We start from the raw sequence: 24,325 nt of genomic DNA, 5'->3' as shown, positions 1-24,325 counted from the left end.
TGTCCCCTGTCTGAGCAGTTACCCATCAGGCAGGGGAGGCTGTCTTCTTGCCACCCAAAGACTTGAGAACCATGGGTGGCCTCTTCCTGCCTGCCAGAGCCTCGGGGGTTCCAAAGGCTAGCCTGCAATGCAGTAGTTACTCATGATGCATGGCTGTCTGGAATCCCACCAGCCGGGTTCTTCGGGGTTCAGGCCAGCCAGCATCTGTCTGAGAAGTTGCTATGGGTTAAACATCAGGTAGGGGCTGCCTGTCTTCCCACCAGCCACAGCCCTGAGGACACTGAGTGGCAGTCACTCCACCAGCTGAGGACTTCAAGGCCCTTGGTATGTGTCATCCCATCAGCCCGGGCTATGAGGACCCTAAGTGGCTGTCATGGCAACAGCGGAGGCCTTGGTGTTCCCAGGCAACAGGCCCTTGTCTGAGCAGTTAAGCATCAGATGGAGGTGGCAGTCATCCTCCCGGCCAGGTCCTTGAGGACCCGCGGTGACTCACTTCTCACCAGCCAGGGCCTTGGGGTTTCACAAGCGCTAGAACCCTTCTGAGCAGTTAAGTATCAGGCAGGGGTGGCTGTCTTCCTGCTAGCTGGAGCCTTGAGGACCTAGAGTGTCTCTCTTTATCCCTGATGGGGCCTTGGAGGTCCCAGAGGGTGGCGGAATTTGAGAGTTTCATCCCCAGGTGCGTGTGGCTGTCTTCCAGTCAGCCTGGGCTTTGCAGACCTGGCTGGGTAGCACCCCTCTGAGCAGTTAAGCATCAGGCAAGGGTGGCTGCCTCAAGACTCCCTGGAGCCTTGAGGACCCCTGGATATTCTCCTGCTCCAGCCAGGTCCTTGAAGACCCCGAGTGGCTGACATGCTGTCAGAACGGACCCCGGGAACCCGGGCTGGTGGCTGTCATCCAGCCACCCGGAGACATGGGGGTTCCGGCACCTGTCTGAGCAGTTAAGCATCAGGCAGGGTAGCTGTTTTCCTGCCAGACGGAGCCGTGAGGACCTCTGGATATTGTCATCCTCCAACCAGGGTCTTGAAGACCTCGAGTGGCTCACATTCCCCCAATAAGTGCGTCCAAGAACCCGGGTGAAGTCTTCAGGCCACCTTGAAAAATGGGGCTTCTGGCACTTGTCTGAGCTGTTAAGTAACAGGCAGGGCAGTTTTTTCCCTGCGTGGCAGGGTTTTGAAGAACCCTGGAAGTTGTTATCCTCCAACCAGGGTCTTGAAGACCTCGGGTGGCTGACATCCCACCGGACATGGCATGGAAGAAACAGGATGGGTGTTTCCCAGCCACCGGGAAATATGGGGGTTCTGGCACCTGTCTAAGCAGGTAAGCATCAGGCAGGGTAGCTGTTTTCCTGCCAGCCCTAGACTGGAGGATCCCGGGTGTCATCATCCCACCACCTGGGGCCTTGTGGGTCACAGTCTGCTTGCCCATATCTGAGCAGTTACCCATCAGGCATCGGAGGCGGTCTTCTTGCCACCAAGAGCCTTGAGAACCACCAGTGTCCTCTTCCTGCCTTCCAGAGCCTCCGGGGTCCCAAAGGCTAACCAGCAATGCAGCAGTTACTGATGACGGATGGATGGCTGGAATCCCACTAGCCGCGTTCTTCGGGGTTCAAGCCAACTAGCATCTGTCTGAGCAGTGTCTAGGGGTTAAGCCCCAGGTGGGGGGTGCCTGTCTTTCCACCAGCCACAGCCCTGAGGACACTGAGTGGCAGTCACTCCACCAGCTGAGGACTTCAAGGCCCTTGGTATGTGTCATCCCATCAGCCTGGGCCATGAGGACCCTAAGTGGCTGTCATGGCAACAGCGGAGGCCTTGGTGTTCCCAGGCTCAGGCCCTTGTCTGAGTAGTTAAGCATCAGATGGAGGTGGCAGTCATCCTCCCGGCCAGGTCCTTGAGGACCCGCGGTGACTCACTTCTCACCAGCCAGGGCCTTGGGGTTTCACAAGCGCTAGAACCCTTCTGAACAGTTAAGCATCAGGCAGGGGTGGCTGTCTTCCTGCTAGCTGGAGCCTTGAGGACCTAGAGTGTCTCTCTTTATCCCTGATGGGGCCTTGGAGGTCCCAGAGGGTGGCCGCATTTGAGAGTTTCATCACCAGGTGCATGTGGCTGTTTTCAGGCCACCCTGTGCTTTGCAAGACCTGACTTGGTATGAGCAGTTAAGCATCAGGCAAGGGTGGCTGCCTCAAGACTCCTTGGAGCCTTGAGGACCCCTGGATATTCTCCTGCTCCAGCCAGGTCCTTGAAGACCCCGAGTGGCTGACATGCTGCCAGACAGGGCCTCGGGAACCAGGGATAGTGGCTGTCTTCCGGCCACCCGGTGACATGGGGGTTCTGGTACCTGTCTGAGCAGTTCAGCATCAGGCACGGTAGCTGTTTTTATTCTAGGTGGAGCCCTGAGGACCCCTGGATGTTGTCAACTTCCAACCCGGGCCTTGCGTGGCTAACATCACCCCAGAGAGGGCCTCGAAGAACTTGGGTGAAGTCTTCCGGCCACCTGGACAAATGGGGCTTCTGGCACTTTTCTGAGCTGTTAAGTAACAGGCTGGGTTCATGTTTACCTGCGTGGCTGAGCCTTGAAGACCCCTGGAAGTTGTTATCCTTCAACCAGGGCCTTAAAGACCTCGGGTGGCTGACACCCCACCAGACAGGCCCTGGGAGAACTAGGGTGGGTGTTTCCCAGCCACGGGGAAATATGGGGGTTCTGGCACCTGTCTCAGCAGGTAAGCATCAGGCAGGGTAGCTGTTTTCCTGCCAGCCCTAGACTGGAGGATCCCGGGTGTCATCATCCCACCACCTGGGGCCTTGTGGGTCACAGTCTGCTTGCCCATATCTGAGCAGTTACCCATCAGGCAGCGGAGGCTGTCTTCTTGCCACCAAGAGCCTTGAGAACCACCAGTGGCCTCTTCCTGCCTTCCAGAGCCTCCGGGGTCCCAAAGGCTAGCCTGCAATGCAGCAGTTCCTGATGACGGATAAATGGCTGGAATCCCACTAGCCGCGTTCTTCGGGGTTCAAGCCAGCTAGCATCTGTCTGAGCAGTGTCTAGGGGTTAAGCCCCAGGTGGGGGGTGCCTGTCTTCCCACCAGCCACAGCCCTTAGGACTCCAAGTGGCCGTTATTCTACCTGCTGTGACACTGACGAACCTGGGTGGCTATCATTCCAACAACCTGGGCCATGAGGACACTAAGTGGCTGTTATCCCATCAAGGGGACCTTGGGGTTCCCAGTCAACTCACCCTTGTTTGAGTAGTTCCTTAGCATCAGGTGGAGGTGGCTGTCATCCTCCTGCCCAAGTCCTTGTGTACCCTGGGTGGCTCGCAGGTCACCACCCAGGGCCTTAAGGACCCTGGCCGGCTCTCTCCCCACAGCCATGCTTTTGGGGTTCCTGAACGGCCAGCACCCATCTGAGCAGCTAAGCATCAGACAAGGCTGGCTGTCTTTCCATCAGGAGGAGCCTTGAGGACCCTGGTTGGGCGTCATCCCACCAGCCAGTGCCTTGAGGACCCCAGGTGGCTGTCTTCCCGACAGCCAGGGCCCTGGGGTTCCTGAACGGCCAGCACCCTACTGAGCAGTAAAGCATCAGGTGGGGCAGCTGTCTTCTGACTAGCCAGAACCTTGAGGAACCGGGTTGGCTGTCTTCCTGCCACACGCTGATAATGTGGTTCCCTGCTCCTGTCTGAACATTAATCATCAGGCAGGGTGGCTGTTTCCCTGTCAGCCTGTGCCTTGGTGGCCACAGTGATCTGACCCCTATCTGAGCAGTTACCCATCAGGCAGGGGAGGCTGTCTTCTTGCCAACCAATGACATGAGGGCCTTAGGTGCCCTCTTCTTGCCTGCCAGATCCTCGGGGGGTCCCAAAGGCTAGCCTGCAACGTAGGAGTTACACATGACACATGGATGGCTAGAATTTCACCAGGCAGGTTCTTTGGGTTTCAGGCTAGCTAGCATCTGTCTGAACGGTGGCTAGGGGTTAAGCATCAGGTGGGGGGTGCCTGTCTTCCCACCAGCTACATTCCTGAGAACATCAAGTGTCAGTCATTCCCCCAGCTGAGGACTTCAAGACCCTGGGTGGCTGTCATCCCAAAAGCCAGAGCCATGAGGACCCTAAGTAGCTGTCATCCCAACAGCAGAGGCCTTGGTCTTCCCAGGCAGCTGGCCCTTGTCTGAGCAGTTAATCATCGGGTGGAGGTGGCAGTCATCCTCCCGGCCAGGTCCTTGAGGACCCTGTGTGACTGTCATCTCACCACCCAGGGCCTTGGGGTTCCGAACTTCTAGAACCCTCTGAGCAGTTAAACATCATTCAGGGTTGGTTGTTTTCCCGCTAGCCGTAGCCTTGAGGACCCCTGCTGTCTCTCTTTATGCCTGTTGAGGCCTGGAGGTTCTGGAGGGTGGCCGAAATTGACATTTGATGCCACAGGTGCAGGTGGCTGCCCTCTAGCCAGCCTGGGCTTTGCAAGACCTGGCTCGGTCGCTACCCTCTGAGCAGTTAAGCATCAGTCAAGGGTGACGGTCTCAAGGCTACCTGGAGCCATGAGGACACTGCTTGGCTGTCTCCCTGCCACCCGGAGATATGGCTGTCTGCGACCCTTTCTGAAGACTTCAGCATAGGGCAGGGTAGCTGTTTTCCCACCAGCAGGAGCCTTGAAGACCTGGGGAGTGTGACGTCCCCCCAGACAGGGCATTGAGGAAACCGAGTAGACTGTCTTCCAGCCACCCCGAGACATGGGGTTCTGGCACCTGTCTGAGCAGCTGACCATTTGGCAACATAGCTATTTTCCTGCCCGAGACAGGGCCTTGAGGAAACAGGGTGTCAGTGTTCTGGGCACCCTGAGATATGGGGGTTCCGGAACCTGTCTGAGCAGTTAAGCATCAGGCAGGGTAGCTGTTTTCCTACCAGGCGGAACTTTGAGGACCCCTAGATGTTTTCATCCTCCAACCAGGGCCTTGAAGACCTCGGGTGCCTGATATCCCCCAGACAGGGCCAGGAAGAACCAGAGTGGGTGTTTCCCAGCCCTCCGGAGATAAAAGGGGTCTGGCACCTGTTGAGCAGGTAAGCATGAGGCAGGGTAGCTGTTTTCCTGCCAGCGCCAGCCTCGAGGATCCCGGGTGTCATTCATCCCAATAGCTGGGGGCTTGTTGATCACAGTCAACTCACCCATGTCTGAGAAGTTACCCATCAGGCAGCAGAGGCTGTGTTCTTGCCACCAAGAGCCTTGAGAACCATGGGTGGCCTCTTCCTGCCTACAAGAGCCTCGGGGGTTCCAAAGGCTAGCCGGCAATGCAGCAGTTACACATGACCCATGGACGGCTGGAATCCCACCAGTTGGGTTCTTCTGGGGTTCAGGCCAGCTAGCATCTGTCGGAACAGTGTCTAGGAGTTAAGCATCAGGTGGGGGGGGCTGTCTTCACACCAGCTACAGCCCTGAGGACACCGAATGGCAGTAACTCCACCAGCTGAGGACTTCAAGAACCTTGGTGGCTGCCATCCCATCAGCCTGGGCCATGAGGACCCTAAGTGTCTGTCGTCCCAACAGCGGAGGCCTTGGTGTTCCCAGGCAGCTGGCCTTGTGGAGCAGTTAAGCATCAGGTGGAGGTGGCTGTCATCCTACTGGCCAGGTCCTCGAGGACCCTGGGTGGCTGTCATCTCACCACCCAGGGCCTTAAGGACTCCGGGTGGCTCTCTTCTCACCAGTCAGGGCCTTGGGGTTCGGAACCCCTAGCACCCTTCTGAGCAGTTAAGCATCCGGTAAGGGTGGATGTCTCAAGGCTATCAGGAGCCAAGAAGACCCCTGGATATTCTCATCCTCCAGGCAGGGCCTTGAAGACCCCGATTGTGTGACATGCTGCCAGACAGGGCCTTGAGGACCCGGGGTGGCTGTCTTACAGCCTGATGTGGCCTTGGGGGTCCAGGAGGGTGGCTGAGTGTGAAAGGTTAAACCTCAGATTGGGGAGGATGTCTTTCAGCAAGACTGGACCTTGGACGTTCCGGCCGGCTAGCAACTGTCTGATCATTTATTCATTGGGCAGGTGTGGCTGTCTTCCCACTGGCAATAGCCATGAGTACCCCGCTTGTCTCTTTCCCTGCCACCCGGAGATATGGGCGTCTGCGACCCTTTTCAAGAGTTAAGCATAGGGCAGGGTAGCTCTTTTCCCACCAGCCAGAGGCTAGAGGGCCCTGGGCTACTTTCATTCTCCAGCCAGGGCCTTGAAGACCCCAGGTTGGTGACGCCCTCACAGCCAGGGACTTAAGGAACCAAGGTGGCTGTCTTCCGACCACCCGGAGACACGGGGGTTCAGGCACCTGTCTGAGCAGTTAAGCATCAGGCAAGGTAGCTATTTTACTATCCCAGACAGGGCCTTGAGTAACCAGGGTGGCTGTTTCCCGGGCACCTGGAGACATGAGGGTTCCAGAATTTGTCTGAGCAGTTAAGCATCAGGCAGAGTAGCTCTTTTCCTGTGTGGCAGAGCCTTGAGGACCCCTGGATTTTGTCATCTTCCAACATGGGCCTTGAAGACCTCGGGTTGCTGACATCTCCCAGACAAAACCTGGAAGAAGCAGGGTGAATGTCTTCCGGCCATCCGGAGAAATGGGGGATCCGGCACTTCTCTGAGCAGGTAAGCATCAGGCAGGGTAGCTGTTTTCCTGCCAGCCCTACCCTTGAGGATCCTGGGTGTCATCATCCCACCACCTGGGGCCTTGTGGATCACATTCTGCTCACCCATGTCTTAGAGTTACCCATGAGGCAGCGGAGGCTGTCTTCTTGCCACCAAGAGCCTTGAGAACCACGGTTGGCCTCTTCCTGCCTGTCAGAGCCTCAGGGGTCCCAAATGCGAGCCTACAACGCAGCAGCTAATCATGATGCATGGTTGGAATCCCACCAGCCGAGTTCTTCAAGGTTTCAGGCCAGCTAGCATGTTCCTGAGCAGTGTCTAGGGTTTAAGACCCAGTTGCATGCGTGCCTGTCTTCCCACCAGCCACAGCCCTGAGGACCCCGAGTGGCAGTCACTCCACCAGCTTGGAGTGACGAACCTGCATGGCTGTCATCCCAACAGCCCGGGCCATGAGGACCCTAATTGGCTGTCATCCCATCAAGGGGACCTGGGGATTCCCAGTCAACTTGCCATTGTCTGAGTAGTTAGTTAAGCATCAGGTGGAGGCAGCCGTCATCCAACTGCCCAAATCCTTGAGGACCCTGGGTGGCTCTCATGTCACCACCCAGGGCCTTAAGGACCCTGGCCGGCTCTCTCTGCACCAGCCAGGGCCCTGGGGTTCCCGAACTGCCAGCACCTACTGAGCAGTAAAGCATCAGGCAGGGCAGCTGTCTTCCGACTAGCCAGAACCTTGAGGAAGCGGGTTGGCTGTCTTCCCGCCACACACACATATGTGGTTCCCTGCTCCTGTCTGAACATTAAACATCTGGCAGGGTGGCTGTTTCCCTGGCAACCGGCACCTTGGTGGCCACAGTGAGCTGACCCCTGTCTGAGGAGTTACTCATCAGGTAGGGGAGGCTGTCTTCTTGCCACCCAATGACGTTAGGACTGCGGGTGGCCTCTTCCTGCCTGCCAGAACCTCGGGGGTCCCAAAGGCTAGCCAGCGATGCAGCAGTTACGCATACGCATGGATGGCTGGATTCCCACCACCCAGGTTCTTTGGGGTTCAGGCCAGGCAGCATCTGTCTGAGAAGTGTCTAGGGGCTAAGCATCAGGTGGGGGGTGCCTGTCTTCCCACCAGTTACAGCCCTGAGGACACAGAGTGGCAGTCACTCCACCAGCTGAGGACTTCAAGACCCTAGGCGGCTGTCATCCCATCAGCCTGGGCCATGAGGACCCTAAGTGGCTGTCATGGCAACAGCGGAGGTCTTGGTGTTCCCAGGCAGCTGGTCCTTATCTGAGCAGTTAATCATCAGGTGGAGGTGGCAGTCATCCTACCGGCCAGGTCCTCGAGGACCCTGGGTGACTGTCACCTCACCAGCCATGGCCTTGGGGATCCGCAGGTGCTAGAACCCTTCTGAGAAGTTAAGCTTCAGGCAAGAATGGCTGCCTCAAGACTCCCTAGAGCCTTGAGGACCCCTGGATATTCTCCTGCTCCAGCCAGGTCCTTGAAGACCCCGAGTGGCTGACATGCTGTCAGAACAGGCCTCGGGAACCGGGGCTGATAGCTGTCTTCCAGCCACCCGGAGACATGGGGGTTCTGGCACCTGTCTGAGCAGTTCAGCGTCAGGCAGGGTAGCTGCTTTCCTGCCAGGAGGGGCCGTGAGGACCCATGGATGTTGTCATCCTACAACCAGGACCTTGAAGACCTCACGTGGCTAACATCCCCCCAGACAGGGCCTCTAAGAACCCGGGTGAAGTCTTCAGGCCACCTGGACAAATGGGGCTTCTGGTACTTTTCTGAGCTGTTAAGTAACAGGCAGGGTGGTTGTTTACCTGCGTGGCTGAGCCTTGAAGAACCCTGGAAGTTGTTATCCTCCAACCAGGGCCTTGAAGACCTTGGGTGGCTGACATCCTACCAGACAGAGCCTGGGAGAACCAGGGTGGGCTTTCCCAGCCCCCCAGAGACATCGGGGTTCTGGCATGTGTCTGAGCAGGTAAGCATCAGGCAGGGTAGCTGTTTTCCTGCCAGCCCTACCCTCGAGGATCCCGGGTGTCATTCATGCCATCAGCCGGGGCCTTGTGGGTCATGGTAAGCTCACCCATGTTTGAGCAGTTACCCATCAGGCAGCGGAGGCTGTCTTCTTGCCACCAAGAGCCTTGAGAACCACGGGTGGCCTTCTTCTGCCTTCCAGAGCCTCGGGGGTCGCAAAGGCTAGCCTGCAACGGAGCAGTTACTCATGATGCATGGATGGCTGGAATCCCACCAGCCAGGTTCTTTGGGGATCCCGGCAACTAGCATCTATCTTAGAAGTGTCTAGGGGTTAAGCCCCAGGTGGGGGTTGCCTGTCTTCCCACCATCCACAGCCCTGAGGACCCCGAGTGGCAGTCACTCCAGCAGCTGTGGCACTGACAAACCTGGGTGGCTATCATTCCAACAACCTGGGCCATGAGGACACTAAGTGGCTGTCATCCCATCAAGTGGACCTTGGGGTTCCCAGTCAACTCGCCCTTGTCTGAGTAGTTAGTTAAGCATCAGGTGGAGGCGGCTTTCATCCTACTGCCCAAGCCCTTGTGTACCCTGGGTGGCTCGCAGGTCACCACCCAGGGCCTTAAGGACCCTGGCCGGCTCTCTCCCCACATGTTTTTGGGGTTCCTGAACAGCCAGCACCCATCTGAGCATCTAAGCATCAGACAAGGCTGGCTGTCTTTCCATCAGGAGGAGCCTTGAGGACCCTGGTTGGGCGTCATCCCACCAGCCAGTGCCTTGAGGACCCCAGGTGGATGTCTTCCTGACAGCCAGGGCCCTGGGGTTCCCGACCGGCCAGCACCCGTCTGAGCAGCTAAGCATCAGACAAGGCTGGCTGTCTTTCCATCAGGAGGAGCCTTGAGGACCCTGGTTTGGCGTCATCCCACCAGCCAGTGCCTTGAGGACCCCAGTGGCTGTCTTCCCGACAGCCAGGGCCCTGGGGTTCCCGAACAGCCAGCACCGTCTGAGCAGTAAAGCATCAGGTGAGGCAGCCATCTTCCGACTAGCCAGAACCTTGAGGAACCGGGTTGGCTGTCTTCCCGCCACAAGCAGATATGTGGTTCCCTGCTCCTGTCTGAACATTAAGCATCAGGCAGGGTGGCTGTTTCCCTGCCAGCCGTCACCTTGGTGGCCACAGTGAGCTGTCCCCTGTCTGAGCAGTTACCCATCAGGCAGGGGAGGCTGTCTTCTTGCCACCCAAAGACTTGAGAACCATGGGTGGCCTCTTCCTGCCTGCCAGAGCCTCGGGGGTTCCAAAGGCTAGCCTGCAATGCAGTAGTTACTCATGATGCATGGCTGTCTGGAATCCCACCAGCCGGGTTCTTCGGGGTTCAGGCCAGCCAGCATCTGTCTGAGAAGTTGCTATGGGTTAAACATCAGGTAGGGGCTGCCTGTCTTCCCACCAGCCACAGCCCTGAGGACACTGAGTGGCAGTCACTCCACCAGCTGAGGACTTCAAGGCCCTTGGTATGTGTCATCCCATCAGCCCGGGCTATGAGGACCCTAAGTGGCTGTCATGGCAACAGCGGAGGCCTTGGTGTTCCCAGGCAACAGGCCCTTGTCTGAGCAGTTAAGCATCAGATGGAGGTGGCAGTCATCCTCCCGGCCAGGTCCTTGAGGACCCGCGGTGACTCACTTCTCACCAGCCAGGGCCTTGGGGTTTCACAAGCGCTAGAACCCTTCTGAGCAGTTAAGTATCAGGCAGGGGTGGCTGTCTTCCTGCTAGCTGGAGCCTTGAGGACCTAGAGTGTCTCTCTTTATCCCTGATGGGGCCTTGGAGGTCCCAGAGGGTGGCGGAATTTGAGAGTTTCATCCCCAGGTGCGTGTGGCTGTCTTCCAGTCAGCCTGGGCTTTGCAGACCTGGCTGGGTAGCACCCCTCTGAGCAGTTAAGCATCAGGCAAGGGTGGCTGCCTCAAGACTCCCTGGAGCCTTGAGGACCCCTGGATATTCTCCTGCTCCAGCCAGGTCCTTGAAGACCCCGAGTGGCTGACATGCTGTCAGAACGGACCCCGGGAACCCGGGCTGGTGGCTGTCATCCAGCCACCCGGAGACATGGGGGTTCCGGCACCTGTCTGAGCAGTTAAGCATCAGGCAGGGTAGCTGTTTTCCTGCCAGACGGAGCCGTGAGGACCTCTGGATATTGTCATCCTCCAACCAGGGTCTTGAAGACCTCGAGTGGCTCACATTCCCCCAATAAGTGCGTCCAAGAACCCGGGTGAAGTCTTCAGGCCACATTGACAAATGGGGCTTCTGGCACTTGTCTGAGCTGTTAAGTAACAGGCAGGGCAGTTTTTTCCCTGCGTGGCAGGGTTTTGAAGAACCCTGGAAGTTGTTATCCTCCAACCAGGGTCTTGAAGACCTCGGGTGGCTGACATCCCACCGGACATGGCATGGAAGAAACAGGATGGGTGTTTCCCAGCCACCGGGAAATATGGGGGTTCTGGCACCTGTCTAAGCAGGTAAGCATCAGGCAGGGTAGCTGTTTTCCTGCCAGCCCTAGACTGGAGGATCCCGGGTGTCATCATCCCACCACCTGGGGCCTTGTGGGTCACAGTCTGCTTGCCCATATCTGAGCAGTTACCCATCAGGCATCGGAGGCGGTCTTCTTGCCACCAAGAGCCTTGAGAACCACCAGTGTCCTCTTCCTGCCTTCCAGAGCCTCCGGGGTCCCAAAGGCTAACCAGCAATGCAGCAGTTACTGATGACGGATGGATGGCTGGAATCCCACTAGCCGCGTTCTTCGGGGTTCAAGCCAACTAGCATCTGTCTGAGCAGTGTCTAGGGGTTAAGCCCCAGGTGGGGGGTGCCTGTCTTCCCACCAGCCACAGCCCTGAGGACACTGAGTGGCAGTCACTCCACCAGCTGAGGACTTCAAGGCCCTTGGTATGTGTCATCCCATCAGCCTGGGCCATGAGGACCCTAAGTGGCTGTCATGGCAACAGCGGAGGCCTTGGTGTTCCCAGGCTCAGGCCCTTGTCTGAGTAGTTAAGCATCAGATGGAGGTGGCAGTCATCCTCCCGGCCAGGTCCTTGAGGACCCGCGGTGACTCACTTCTCACCAGCCAGGGCCTTGGGGTTTCACAAGCGCTAGAACCCTTCTGAGCAGTTAAGTATCAGGCAGGGGTGGCTGTCTTCCTGCTAGCTGGAGCCTTGAGGACCTAGAGTGTCTCTCTTTATCCCTGATGGGGCCTTGGAGGTCCCAGAGGGTGGCGGAATTTGAGAGTTTCATCCCCAGGTGCGTGTGGCTGTCTTCCAGTCAGCCTGGGCTTTGCAGACCTGGCTGGGTAGCACCCCTCTGAGCAGTTAAGCATCAGGCAAGGGTGGCTGCCTCAAGACTCCCTGGAGCCTTGAGGACCCCTGGATATTCTCCTGCTCCAGCCAGGTCCTTGAAGACCCCGAGTGGCTGACATGCTGTCAGAACGGACCCCGGGAACCCGGGCTGGTGGCTGTCATCCAGCCACCCGGAGACATGGGGGTTCCGGCACCTGTCTGAGCAGTTAAGCATCAGGCAGGGTAGCTGTTTTCCTGCCAGACGGAGCCGTGAGGACCTCTGGATATTGTCATCCTCCAACCAGGGTCTTGAAGACCTCGAGTGGCTCACATTCCCCCAATAAGTGCGTCCAAGAACCCGGGTGAAGTCTTCAGGCCACCTTGAAAAATGGGGCTTCTGGCACTTGTCTGAGCTGTTAAGTAACAGGCAGGGCAGTTTTTTCCCTGCGTGGCAGGGTTTTGAAGAACCCTGGAAGTTGTTATCCTCCAACCAGGGTCTTGAAGACCTCGGGTGGCTGACATCCCACCGGACATGGCATGGAAGAAACAGGATGGGTGTTTCCCAGCCACCGGGAAATATGGGGGTTCTGGCACCTGTCTAAGCAGGTAAGCATCAGGCAGGGTAGCTGTTTTCCTGCCAGCCCTAGACTGGAGGATCCCGGGTGTCATCATCCCACCACCTGGGGCCTTGTGGGTCACAGTCTGCTTGCCCATATCTGAGCAGTTACCCATCAGGCATCGGAGGCGGTCTTCTTGCCACCAAGAGCCTTGAGAACCACCAGTGTCCTCTTCCTGCCTTCCAGAGCCTCCGGGGTCCCAAAGGCTAACCAGCAATGCAGCAGTTACTGATGACGGATGGATGGCTGGAATCCCACTAGCCGCGTTCTTCGGGGTTCAAGCCAACTAGCATCTGTCTGAGCAGTGTCTAGGGGTTAAGCCCCAGGTGGGGGGTGCCTGTCTTTCCACCAGCCACAGCCCTGAGGACACTGAGTGGCAGTCACTCCACCAGCTGAGGACTTCAAGGCCCTTGGTATGTGTCATCCCATCAGCCTGGGCCATGAGGACCCTAAGTGGCTGTCATGGCAACAGCGGAGGCCTTGGTGTTCCCAGGCTCAGGCCCTTGTCTGAGTAGTTAAGCATCAGATGGAGGTGGCAGTCATCCTCCCGGCCAGGTCCTTGAGGACCCGCGGTGACTCACTTCTCACCAGCCAGGGCCTTGGGGTTTCACAAGCGCTAGAACCCTTCTGAACAGTTAAGCATCAGGCAGGGGTGGCTGTCTTCCTGCTAGCTGGAGCCTTGAGGACCTAGAGTGTCTCTCTTTATCCCTGATGGGGCCTTGGAGGTCCCAGAGGGTGGCCGCATTTGAGAGTTTCATCACCAGGTGCATGTGGCTGTTTTCAGGCCACCCTGTGCTTTGCAAGACCTGACTTGGTATGAGCAGTTAAGCATCAGGCAAGGGTGGCTGCCTCAAGACTCCTTGGAGCCTTGAGGACCCCTGGATATTCTCCTGCTCCAGCCAGGTCCTTGAAGACCCCGAGTGGCTGACATGCTGCCAGACAGGGCCTCGGGAACCAGGGATAGTGGCTGTCTTCCGGCCACCCGGTGACATGGGGGTTCTGGTACCTGTCTGAGCAGTTCAGCATCAGGCACGGTAGCTGTTTTTATTCTAGGTGGAGCCCTGAGGACCCCTGGATGTTGTCAACTTCCAACCCGGGCCTTGCGTGGCTAACATCACCCCAGAGAGGGCCTCGAAGAACTTGGGTGAAGTCTTCCGGCCACCTGGACAAATGGGGCTTTTGGCACTTTTCTGAGCTGTTAAGTAACAGGCTGGGTTCATGTTTACCTGCGTGGCTGAGCCTTGAAGACCCCTGGAAGTTGTTATCCTTCAACCAGGGCCTTAAAGACCTCGGGTGGCTGACACCCCACCAGACAGGCCCTGGGAGAACTAGGGTGGGTGTTTCCCAGCCACGGGGAAATATGGGGGTTCTGGCACCTGTCTCAGCAGGTAAGCATCAGGCAGGGTAGCTGTTTTCCTGCCAGCCCTAGACTGGAGGATCCCGGGTGTCATCATCCCACCACCTGGGGCCTTGTGGGTCACAGTCTGCTTGCCCATATCTGAGCAGTTACCCATCAGGCAGCGGAGGCTGTCTTCTTGCCACCAAGAGCCTTGAGAACCACCAGTGGCCTCTTCCTGCCTTCCAGAGCCTCCGGGGTCCCAAAGGCTAGCCTGCAATGCAGCAGTTCCTGATGACGGATAAATGGCTGGAATCCCACTAGCCGCGTTCTTCGGGGTTCAAGCCAGCTAGCATCTGTCTGAGCAGTGTCTAGGGGTTAAGCCCCAGGTGGGGGGTGCCTGTCTTCCCACCAGCCACAGCCCTTAGGACTCCAAGTGGCCGTTATTCTACCTGCTGTGACACTGACGAACCTGGGTGGCTATCATTCCAACAACCTGGGCCATGAGGACACTAAGTGGCTGTTATCCCATCAAGGGGACCTTGGGGTTCCCAGTCAACTCACCCTTGTTTGAGTAGTTCCTTAGCATCAGGTGGAGGTGGCTGTCATCCTCCTGCCCAAGTCCTTGTGTACCCTGGGTGGCTCGCAGGTCACCACCCAGGGCCTTAAGGACCCTGGCCGGCTCTCTCCCCACAGCCATGCTTTTGGGGTTCCTGAACGGCCAGCACCCATCTGAGCAGCTAAGCATCAGACAAGGCTGGCTGTCTTTCCATCAGGAGGAGCCTTGAGGACCCTGGTTGGGCGTCATCCCACCAGCCAGTGCCTTGAGGACCCCAGGTGGCTGTCTTCCCGACAGCCAGGGCCCTGGGGTTCCTGAACGGCCAGCACCCTACTGAGCAGTAAAGCATCAGGTGGGGCAGCTGTCTTCTGACTAGCCAGAACCTTGAGGAACCGGGTTGGCTGTCTTCCTGCCACACGCTGATAATGTGGTTCCCTGCTCCTGTCTGAACATTAATCATCAGGCAGGGTGGCTGTTTCCCTGCCAGCCGGCACCTTGGTGGCCATAGTGAGCTGACCCCTGTCTGAGCAGTTACCCATCAGGCAGGGGAGGCTGTCTTCTTGCCACCCAAAGACTTGAGGACCATGGGTGGCCTCTTCCTGCCTGCCAGAGCCTCGGGGGTCCCAAAGGCTAGCCGGCAATGCAGCAGTTAGTCATGATGCATGGCTGTCTGGAATCCCACCAGCCAGGTTCTTCGGGTGTTCAGGCCAGCTAGCGTCTGTCTGAGAATTTGCTACGGGTTAAGCATCAGGTGGGGGGTGCCTGTCTTCCCACCAGCTACAGCTCTGAGGACACTGAGTGGCAGTCACTCCCCCAGCTGAGGACTTCAAGGCCCTTGGTATGTGTCATCCCATCAGCCTGGGCCATGAGGACCCTAAGTGGCTGTCATGGCAACAGTGGAGGCCTTGATGTTCCCAGGCACCTGGCCCTTGTCTGAGCAGTTAAGCATCAGGTGGAGGTGGCAGTCATCCTACCGGCCAGGTCCTTGAGGATCCGCGGTGACTCACTCCTCACCAGCCAGGGCCTTGGGGTTTCACAAGCGCTAGAACCCTTTTGAACAGTTAAGCATCAGGCAGGGTTGGCTGTCTTCTCAGTAGCTGGAGCCTTGTGGACCACGGTGGGTGCCTTCCTCTCTGAAGGGGTTTGGGTGTCCCATTGCCTGGCTGAGTCTGAGATACTAAGTCTCAGGTTGGGGTGGCAGTCTTCCATCCAGCCTGGGCCTAGGAAGTTCTGCTGGCTAGGACTGGTCTGAGCAGTTAATCATCAGTCAGTGCTAGAAGTCTTAACATCTCGAGGAGATTTGAGGACCCTGGGAGGTGGCATCTCACCAGTCAGGGTCTTGAGGCCCCCAGTTGGCTGCTTTCAGGCTAGCCAGGGCCTCAAGGATCCCAGGTCGCTGTCTTCCTACCACCCGGAGTTATGGGGATCCCCGCACCTCTCTGAACTGTTAAGCATCAGGCAGGGTATCTGTTTTCCCATCAGCCAGAGCCTTGAGGTTCTCGGGTACTTTCATCCTCCATCCAGGGCCTTGAAGACCCCGGTGGCTGACATCCCCCCAGACAGGGCCTTGAGGAACCAGGGTGGGTGTCTTCCTGCCACCCAGAGACATAGGTGTTCCGGCACCTGTCTGAGCAGTTAAGCATCAGGCAGGGTAGCTGTTTTCGTGTCAGGTGAAGCCTTGAGGATCTCCTTGATGTTGTCAATCTCCAACCAGGGCCTTGAGGACCCCGGGTGGCTGACATGCTGCCAGACAGGGCCTTGGGGACACTGCTTCACTGTCTTCCCACCAACTGGAAATATGCGGGTCTTGGACCCTGTCTGAACAGTTAAGCTTCAGGCATGGTTGCTCTCTACCCCCTAGCAGGAGCCTTTAGAATCCCGGGTTGCTCTGTTCCCACTAGCTGGGGTCTTGGATGTCCCAGTTGGCTTCTCCCTTTCTCAGTAGTTAATCATGGCAGGGGTGGCTCTCTTACTGCCAGCTGGTGTCTTCAGGTTTCCTGTTGAATATCCCCGGCTGGGGGGTGGCTCTCTTTGGGGGTCCTGCCTGCTATCCCCGGTATGAGCAGTTAAGCATCAGTCGGGGATAGTTTCATTCCTTCCAGCTAGAGTCTTGTGGACTCCTGGCAGCTCTCTTCCCACCAGCCGGGGCCTTGGTGGTACTAGGTGGCTTGTTCCCAACTGAGTAATTAAGCAAGGGGTGGGGGGTGGCTCTCTTCCTTCCAGCCAGGTCTTTGGGGTTCCTCCTGCTATCCCGGTATGAGCAGTTAAGCATCTGTCGTGGATAGCTGCTTCCTGCCAGCCGGAGCCTTGTGGACCCTGATAATTATTGATAGATGTGTGAGGCTAGAAGGGAAGGATCAAGTGGGGAGGGAGAAGGGATAGGGGATTGTGCATGGGAATATGGGGAGAGACATCTAAAATTAAAGAACATTTAAGTGGTAGTATGTAAACCTATTATGGAAGAAACTCCCTCATATGTATGTTCGATCTAAATGAAATTGCCACATAATGGGGGAGACAGAGCCCTAGCTGGCCATCTTTTGTCACCAAGTGAAGTTTCTGGTACTGGGATTGGGTTTCATCTCGAGTTGTTGGCTAAAGGCATCCCAAGGGAATCCCCAAACAACCCAGGCTGTTGCCAAGACTCCAGATTGTTCTCCACAAACTGCCAGCAAGGCCCCACTGCTGAAGACATCACCCACACAACTCATTGAACATGGAGATGTTGAGCTGGTGCCTACATAGAGCCTTCACCCCTACATTTCCGGGTCTTTAGTGCAGGAAGGTACTCGGTTTCTTCCCATCCACAAACCCTTTATCTACAGTGCTGTACTATCTACAAGATACGCTAGGGCAATGGTGGCACAAAGTTTGTGGGAGTCACCAACCAACTTCTGATTTGACTTGAGGTCCACTCCATGAGATGGAACCCATACTTGACACTGCTTGGGTGACCAAGAACTAGAAACTAGATAGCTCAGGGACCTAGGGTAAAACCAAATAATACTGGTCTAAGGAAAGGGAAAAAAACCCCAATGTGATAAAATGACTCCTAATGATATTTTACTATATTCATGTATCAGTGCCTTGTTCAGCCATCATCAGAGAAGCTTCCTCCTGCAGCAGATGGGAACAAATACAAAGATCCACAGCCAGATGGCAGTAGAGATTGAGAGACCTTGGCACATTTAGCCTGAAATGAGATATCTACATCAAAACGCCCCCTCCCCGAGCTATGGAAACCATGAGGAAGAGGAGGCAGAAAAGAATACAAGGGCCAGAGGGGATGGAGGACACCAGGGGAACAAGGCCCTCTAAATCAACTGAGCAAAGCCCATATGCACTCACAGAGACTGAAGCAGCATGCACAGGGCCTACATGGGTCTGTACCAGGCCCTCTGTGTATATATTATGGCTTCCATTTTAATGTTTTTATGGGATTCCAGAGTGTGCAAATGAGTGGGTTTCTGATTCTCGTGTATTCTTTTGGGCTTTTTACTTCTGTTGGTTTGTCCTGTCCAACTTTGATGTGATAGTTTTTGTTTTATCTTATTTTATATGATTACTATTTATTGTTATTATTATTATTATATTATTTTAAGAAGCAGGGTCTCATTACATAGCTCTGGCCATCCTGGAACTCTCTCTGTAGAGCAGGCTGGTCTTGAACTCACAGAGATCCGCCTGCTTCTGCCTCCTGAGTGCTGATATTAAAGGCATGCACCACAACACCCAGATCTTACTTTGTTATATTTAAAAGTGAATGAATGATTGAACAAATTAATGAAAATCTAGCCACTAGGGTAAAGGTTAACAACTGAACTGTCACTTTTACCTGCTGGGAGAGGGAAAATCTGTTTTCTCCCATGGAGTGGCACTAGGTATACCAGCCACTCCAGGGCAGGCCTCATGCTCAGGGGTAGTTGACAAACATATAATGGACTCCACAGTTTTTTTAATGTGTGTGTTTAGTTTCATTTGGTTACAGTTTGTTTTTTCCTTTTGGGGTGTTATTTTATTTTGTTTTCTTGGTTTTGGGGTTTTTATTGTATTGGTTTTTTGTTTTTTGAGGAAGAATGTAAATTTGGGTGGGTAGAAAGGGGGAGTAGATTTTGAAGGACTTGGGGGAGGGGAAACTATGATCAAATATATCATATAATATATATGCACATATATCAAAATATATTTAATATTTTCACCAGCAGTGATGATTTCCTCTCATCTCATGTCCTTCTTATCTCTCTTATGGCTTCAGTTAATAGACTTAGATCTTTATTTCCCATTCTCTTCCTACATGTTTGTCACCTTCCCTATTTTCTTTCTTTTTCTTTTTGAGACAGGGATTCTCTGCGTAGCCTTGACTGTCCTGGAACTTGCTCTGTAGACCAGGCTGGTCTCAAAATCACAGAGATCCACCTGCCTCTGCCTTCGGAGTGCTAGGATTGAAGGAGTGCGCCATCACTGCCCGGCTACCTTTATTTCCTATTTGACACAGTGTCTTTCTACATAGTTGTCAGGGTCAGGCTTTTGTGCACTTGACACAAGTAGAGTTATCTGGGAAGAGGAACCTCACTTGAGAAAATGCCTTCATCAGATCTCCTGTAGATAACTATGTAGGGCATTTTCTTGATTAGTTATTGATGTGGGATGCCCAGTCCACTGTGGGTGGTGACAGCCCTGGGAAGGTGGTCCTGGGTTGTATAATAAAGAAGACAGAAAACCATGGAGAGTAGCCAGTTAGCAGTGTTCCTCCATGGTCTCCAGTTCCAGCCACTAGTTCCTGCCTTCAGTTCCCGTCTTGGCTTCCCTCAACAGTGGACTGTGATGCAGACGTGTAAGCCAGGTAAAACCTTTGCTCCCAAAGTTGCTTTTGGTTTTAGTGTTTATCACAGCAATAGAAAGCCCACTAAGACAGCAGCCTAGGTTGTTTTCCATGTCACAATGCTTCTGATCTAGTGCCTTGAATGATGAGATTACAGATGTGCACCACTACATCACAATCAATTTCTTCTCTTACCCAAAGACAGGACTTGTCTAATCTTTAGCCAAACACTAATTCACAAACCAAGGAGGCAATGGCAGCTTCATTTATGCACTGTGCCCAACACATATTGAGTTGTTCTAGCGGGGACCTAAAACGCTGTTCTGGTCACCTGTATATACTCCACTTCCAATCTCGAGTGAAATAGTTTCCTGGAAACCGCCTATGGAGATGTGGCAGAAGCCACTAGGACTGCAGAGAGAAGAACATGAAAATCTCTTTTCTCCCTAACTCTTCCTCTCCGCCCTGTTCTCTGAGCTCTTCTAGTCTTCCTTTCCATTCTTCTCTTTACCATTCTTTCTTCACCTTTCTGCTCCACATTTCGTCCCCTCCATGCCCTTTGAGCACTCATTAACTCCCCTCTCTTCCCTTTTTGGTCTGAGGCTCTCCTCCCCTCTCTTCCTCTCCTCTCTGTCCTTCTCATCTGTTCTCTAGTCTCCTCTTCCTAAAGTGTTTTTTTTTTTTTTGTTAATTTTGGGAGTTGGGTCTCTGAGGTGGGCAGTCAGAGACTGAAGATAGCTACAGAGTCCTTATGTTTGTAAACAAAACAAAATTCATCTTAAAAAGCCCATTTTTGATTCTTTGAGGAACACCTATATGTTGTATAAAGTTTTAGCCAGTAGCCAATCGGTCCTGACTCCTAGGAATTTACTCTCTTCTCCCTTCGTCCAAAGTTTCAGAGCTGAATGTCCTTCTGAGGGATGCCCCTTCCTTTCCATAGACTGCAGGCTGTTCCAGTCAGTTCCAGTGTGTTGCCTTTTCATGGTGAAGACCCAGGCTTTAGCCATCTTTTCACAAGCCCTTGAAGGGGATTATGCATATACCTGAACGTGGGGTGGTGGGTGGGTGGGGGGTGCTGCAAGGTGGAATGTCCACGTTAAATGGCAATGGGGTAGAGTATTACTTCGGGCTTCTTGAGCTTTTAGTAGGATTTGTAAGGAACTCTTGAAGTCTGTGGTATTTTTGCAGCTTGTGTGGCACCCCTTGGGTTTGATGATTACAGGGCTTGGCAAGACTAAAATCCACAGGATGGCCTCCAAGCTAGATGTCTAGGCAGATGAAATGGCAGTTAGCAGCTGACTAGAGAACCAGGAAGACTTGACACACTCAATCAGTTCTGCAGGCAATCTGGACACTCACGGGCTCTCCTTTTCTGCCATTCCTGTTTGATTACACACTCAACTTTGCACAAGTTACTTAACCTCCCCAAACCTCACTTGCCCCGCTGTCGGAATAGCTGGCTCTGTATCTTTACACCTACATGAGCTTTTCCAGATTCTCCCCCTCGTTGGAGTCTGCACTTAACATTTAGAGACCAGAAGTTAAACATGGCTTTGTGTTCCCCAGTGACTAGTACAAGTCACCAGATCATGTTCAATGAAGCTGATACCAGAAGGAGACTTGTTCCTTGTCTCCAGACACAGGGGGGATTTCCTATAACTTCTGGTGCTGTCCTTCACCTAGTCTACCCTTGTAGATTGCTGAGGACGCCATTAAAGAGAATAGCGATGAGGCTTAACCACAGAAGCCTGTTTTCTCCTCAAAAATATTTTCTGTGATTGCTCAGAGTCTCTGCAGCAATTCCTTGGACCTGCCTCCTGGGTTGGGTAATTCAACTATGAGTTTGATGCTCCAGGGAGAAAGATGACAAAAATTTTCTGTCATTTCCTATTTGCATAGAGATCTAAAGTAATAGTCTATACTCAACCCTGTCTCAGCCCTGCTACTGAGCCAACTCTCTTTTGTCTGGGTGGCAACATTCCTCCTCCCATTTCTTCACCTAGCTCTCCACAGTCTGAAGGCTCTACACGTGGAAAAATGTTTCCACAACGTGTACCCAGAGTCTGGGGCTAGATTCTGGGCAGATCCATTTCTCCCTCCCCAACTTGCACCCTAGGCATCCTCAATGTTCCTGACATTGTAATGAATTTCTAACTCTTCTTTTCCCATGGGAGACAAATACTGGAGCTCTGGCAGGAGGCCTCACATGTACCAGGGTCTCCAGCTTACATGAACACGAGGGTAAGAAAGTTGAGATTCCACCCTCTATGGCTGTGTTTGGTCCAACAGTACAAAGTTATAATTATTCCCTAATGACTCCATTTGGGAATATTGGTTCAAGACCACTGGTAATTTCTTTGCTTAGTGCTGAAGGACTCTCCCAGAGCTTCAAACCTGGAAGGAGGCATTTTTAACACAGATGTACACCTCTTTTAACATGGGAGTCTTTCATTTCCTCCAGCACCAAATGGTATGCTCTGAAATACAGTCCTCTTTCCCACTCCCTTCCCTTTCCCAGAGCTGACTGCTTCATCTCTGTACCTTGCAAAATATACTGGGAGAAGACTGTTCCATCCCAAGTGTTTATCCCAAAGCCAGTCCTCAAGTCCTCGGTTGTGAAATATCTGATGGTCTGTTTATCATAGCTATACCCCCACTTCTGGATGAGAACTTTCTCTACTAATGTACCACATCTTTTTGATTAAATATCAAAAGAAGCAACTGAAGTGAGAAAGGATTCATTTTGGCTCACCATTGAAGAGAACACCATCTACCGGGTGGGGGTGGGGGTGGGGGTGGGGTGGGGTGGCAGGCTGGAAGCTAGGGCTCTGTCTGTGGTTATAGGAATTTGTGGCATATCTTATTCATCTCACATCAGCGGATCTGAAAACTGAATGCTTTGTCAGGAAAAGGATCTAGTCTTATAGTCTCAAGCCTAACCCCTATGAGACAGTGTCTAATAGCTGGGTCCCATGTCCAAAACACCAGTGGTTGAGGCCCAAGGCTCCAACACATGAGTGTCCATATTATTGGGATTTTTTCACTCAACTTCATAATTTGAGGATTCAACTGTGTCTGTTTTTGGCATATTTCATTCCTTCTTCAGTTGGGCATATTTGCAATGTTACCTGTTCTGGCACCATCTAAAGACAAGGCTTATGGAATGCTTGACACCGAGTCGGACCAGCGGAACCCAGTGTTTGACACAGAGCATGAAAAACGCAACAGCGTGCTTGTCAGTCAGAGCAGTGCTGATAGAGTGCTCCAGAAATGGCGAAAGCAACACATACTGAACAGCACCAAACGAGAGCAATGGTGATAGAAGGGGTAAGAGATGCACTGACCAATCTCGCACATGGTAAGAAGCAGGCCTTGCTTGCTGCAGATGTCTCAGCAGTGAAAAATACTTGCTGCTTTTCTAGATGACTTGAGTGGGGTTCCCAGAGCACACATCTGGAAGCACACAACCATACATAATTCCATCTTTATGGGATCTGTCAAACTCTCCAGGCCTCACAGGTAGGTTTTTATCTCTTTCTCTCTCCCTCCCCCCTCTCCATGCACAGAAACAGCATGCACATGCAGAGACCAACACACATACACATAAGTGAAAATGAAAATAAACCACAAGAAAACAGAGAATCAGGATTGAGAGTGTGCTTGGCACAGAGTAATAATGGTTCACTATAGGACAATTTCCTTTTGTTTGTTTTAAAGCTGGTTTTTAGGATTTTAGGGTTGTGCCCATGATCCTGAGTGTCCACCATATTCTTTTCTTCACAGGCATTTTTTTCCACCTGCCTGGGGTTGAGACAAGGAGAAAGAAGGAAAGGAAATGCCAGTGAGCCAGGTGGTGTTGGCACATGCCTTTAATCCCAGCACTTGGGAGGCAGAGGCAGGCAGAGCTTCGGATTTGAGGCCAGCCTTGTCTACAGAGTAATTCCCAGGACAGCCAGAGCTACACAGAGATACCCTGTTTCAGAAAAAAAAAAGAAATGCCAATGAATTCCCACTGATACTCAGTCATGAACTCTTTACCCTACCTCCAGAAGCCTGCATACCAGCACTTAGGACACTCTGGCTCTCTTTGGAGGTTTTGTGTTAGAAAACCAAGAGAACACATCTGGTCTCCTCTACTCTGAATTAATTCCTTAAAAGCACAAGGTTCTGGACAACTGTCCAGTTTTACCCTATGATATTTATATTGCCTGACAAGATAAGCTCGCTCTCTCGCTCTCTCTCTCTCTCTCTCTCTCTCTCTCTCTCTCTCTCTCTCTCTCTTTCTTCCCCCCCTCTTCCCTGTAACACATAGAAAATATCAGTGTCTTCATGTGTGTATATGTGGTGGAATGTGACTCTGTGTTTAGGACGGGATACCACACAGTGCACACTCTAACTGAAGGTGGTACATATTTGCTATTTACTCATCATCCATAAAGGAGCTGCCTATAACCTTCTAAGCCATCTTGACTGAAAATACTATCCTTCATAATGAGTATGTGAAGAGATCTTGAGTCTCTATGAAAGGTCAGGTGCTTGTCAGATACAGCAGGCACAAGAGGGCAGAAACCCCAACGTTCTCATCCATATGTGGAAGGAGAAAAGTTTCCTTATAGAAAGTAGGAGCCAGAGGGGTCAAGGACACCACAAAAAACCTCACAGAATCAACTAACCTGGGCTCATGGGCTCACAGACTGAACCGATAACCAGAGAGCTTGCATGGGACTGACCTAGGTACTCTACATGCATGTTACAGTTAGGTAGCTTGGTCCTCTTGTGGGACTCCTAACAGTGGCAGCAGGGGCTGTCTCTGAATCATCTGCTGGCTTTTGGGACCCTGCTCCTCATACTGGGTCACCTTGTCCAGCCTTAATACATGGCGGGGGGTGCTTAGTCTTACTGCAACTTGATATGCCATGTTTTGTTCATACTCATGGGAGACCTGACCTTTCCTGGATGGAGATGGAAGAGGACGGGATTGGGGGGTAGGGACAGAGGGGATGGGGTTGGCAGGGAGGAGGTGGGAGGACAGGAGGGAGGGGAAACTGTGTCCAGGATGAAAAATAAATAAATAAATTTGTAAAAAAAAAAAAAAAAAAAAGAAGGTA

General features: G+C 53.5%; 1 long non-coding RNA gene across 1 annotated transcript in view; it reads right to left on the bottom strand.

Annotated features, from left to right (window-relative positions):
* Window positions 1-16,498: 16,498 nt before the first annotated feature.
* The window catches only part of LOC107401215 (uncharacterized), a 54,087-nt gene continuing 46,260 nt past the window's right edge, over window positions 16,499-24,325 (bottom strand). The window contains exon 8 of the long non-coding RNA XR_013048150.1: window positions 16,499-22,670. This is a non-coding gene — a long non-coding RNA (uncharacterized LOC107401215). The remainder of the gene's footprint in view (window positions 22,671-24,325) is intronic.

This window comes from Peromyscus maniculatus, chromosome X (genome assembly GCF_049852395.1).
Source record: "Peromyscus maniculatus bairdii isolate BWxNUB_F1_BW_parent chromosome X, HU_Pman_BW_mat_3.1, whole genome shotgun sequence".
In the NCBI taxonomy this organism is placed as follows: domain Eukaryota; kingdom Metazoa; phylum Chordata; class Mammalia; order Rodentia; family Cricetidae; genus Peromyscus; species Peromyscus maniculatus.
Note: the sequence above shows the minus strand (reverse complement) of the source record. Positions and strands in the feature narration are given on the sequence as shown.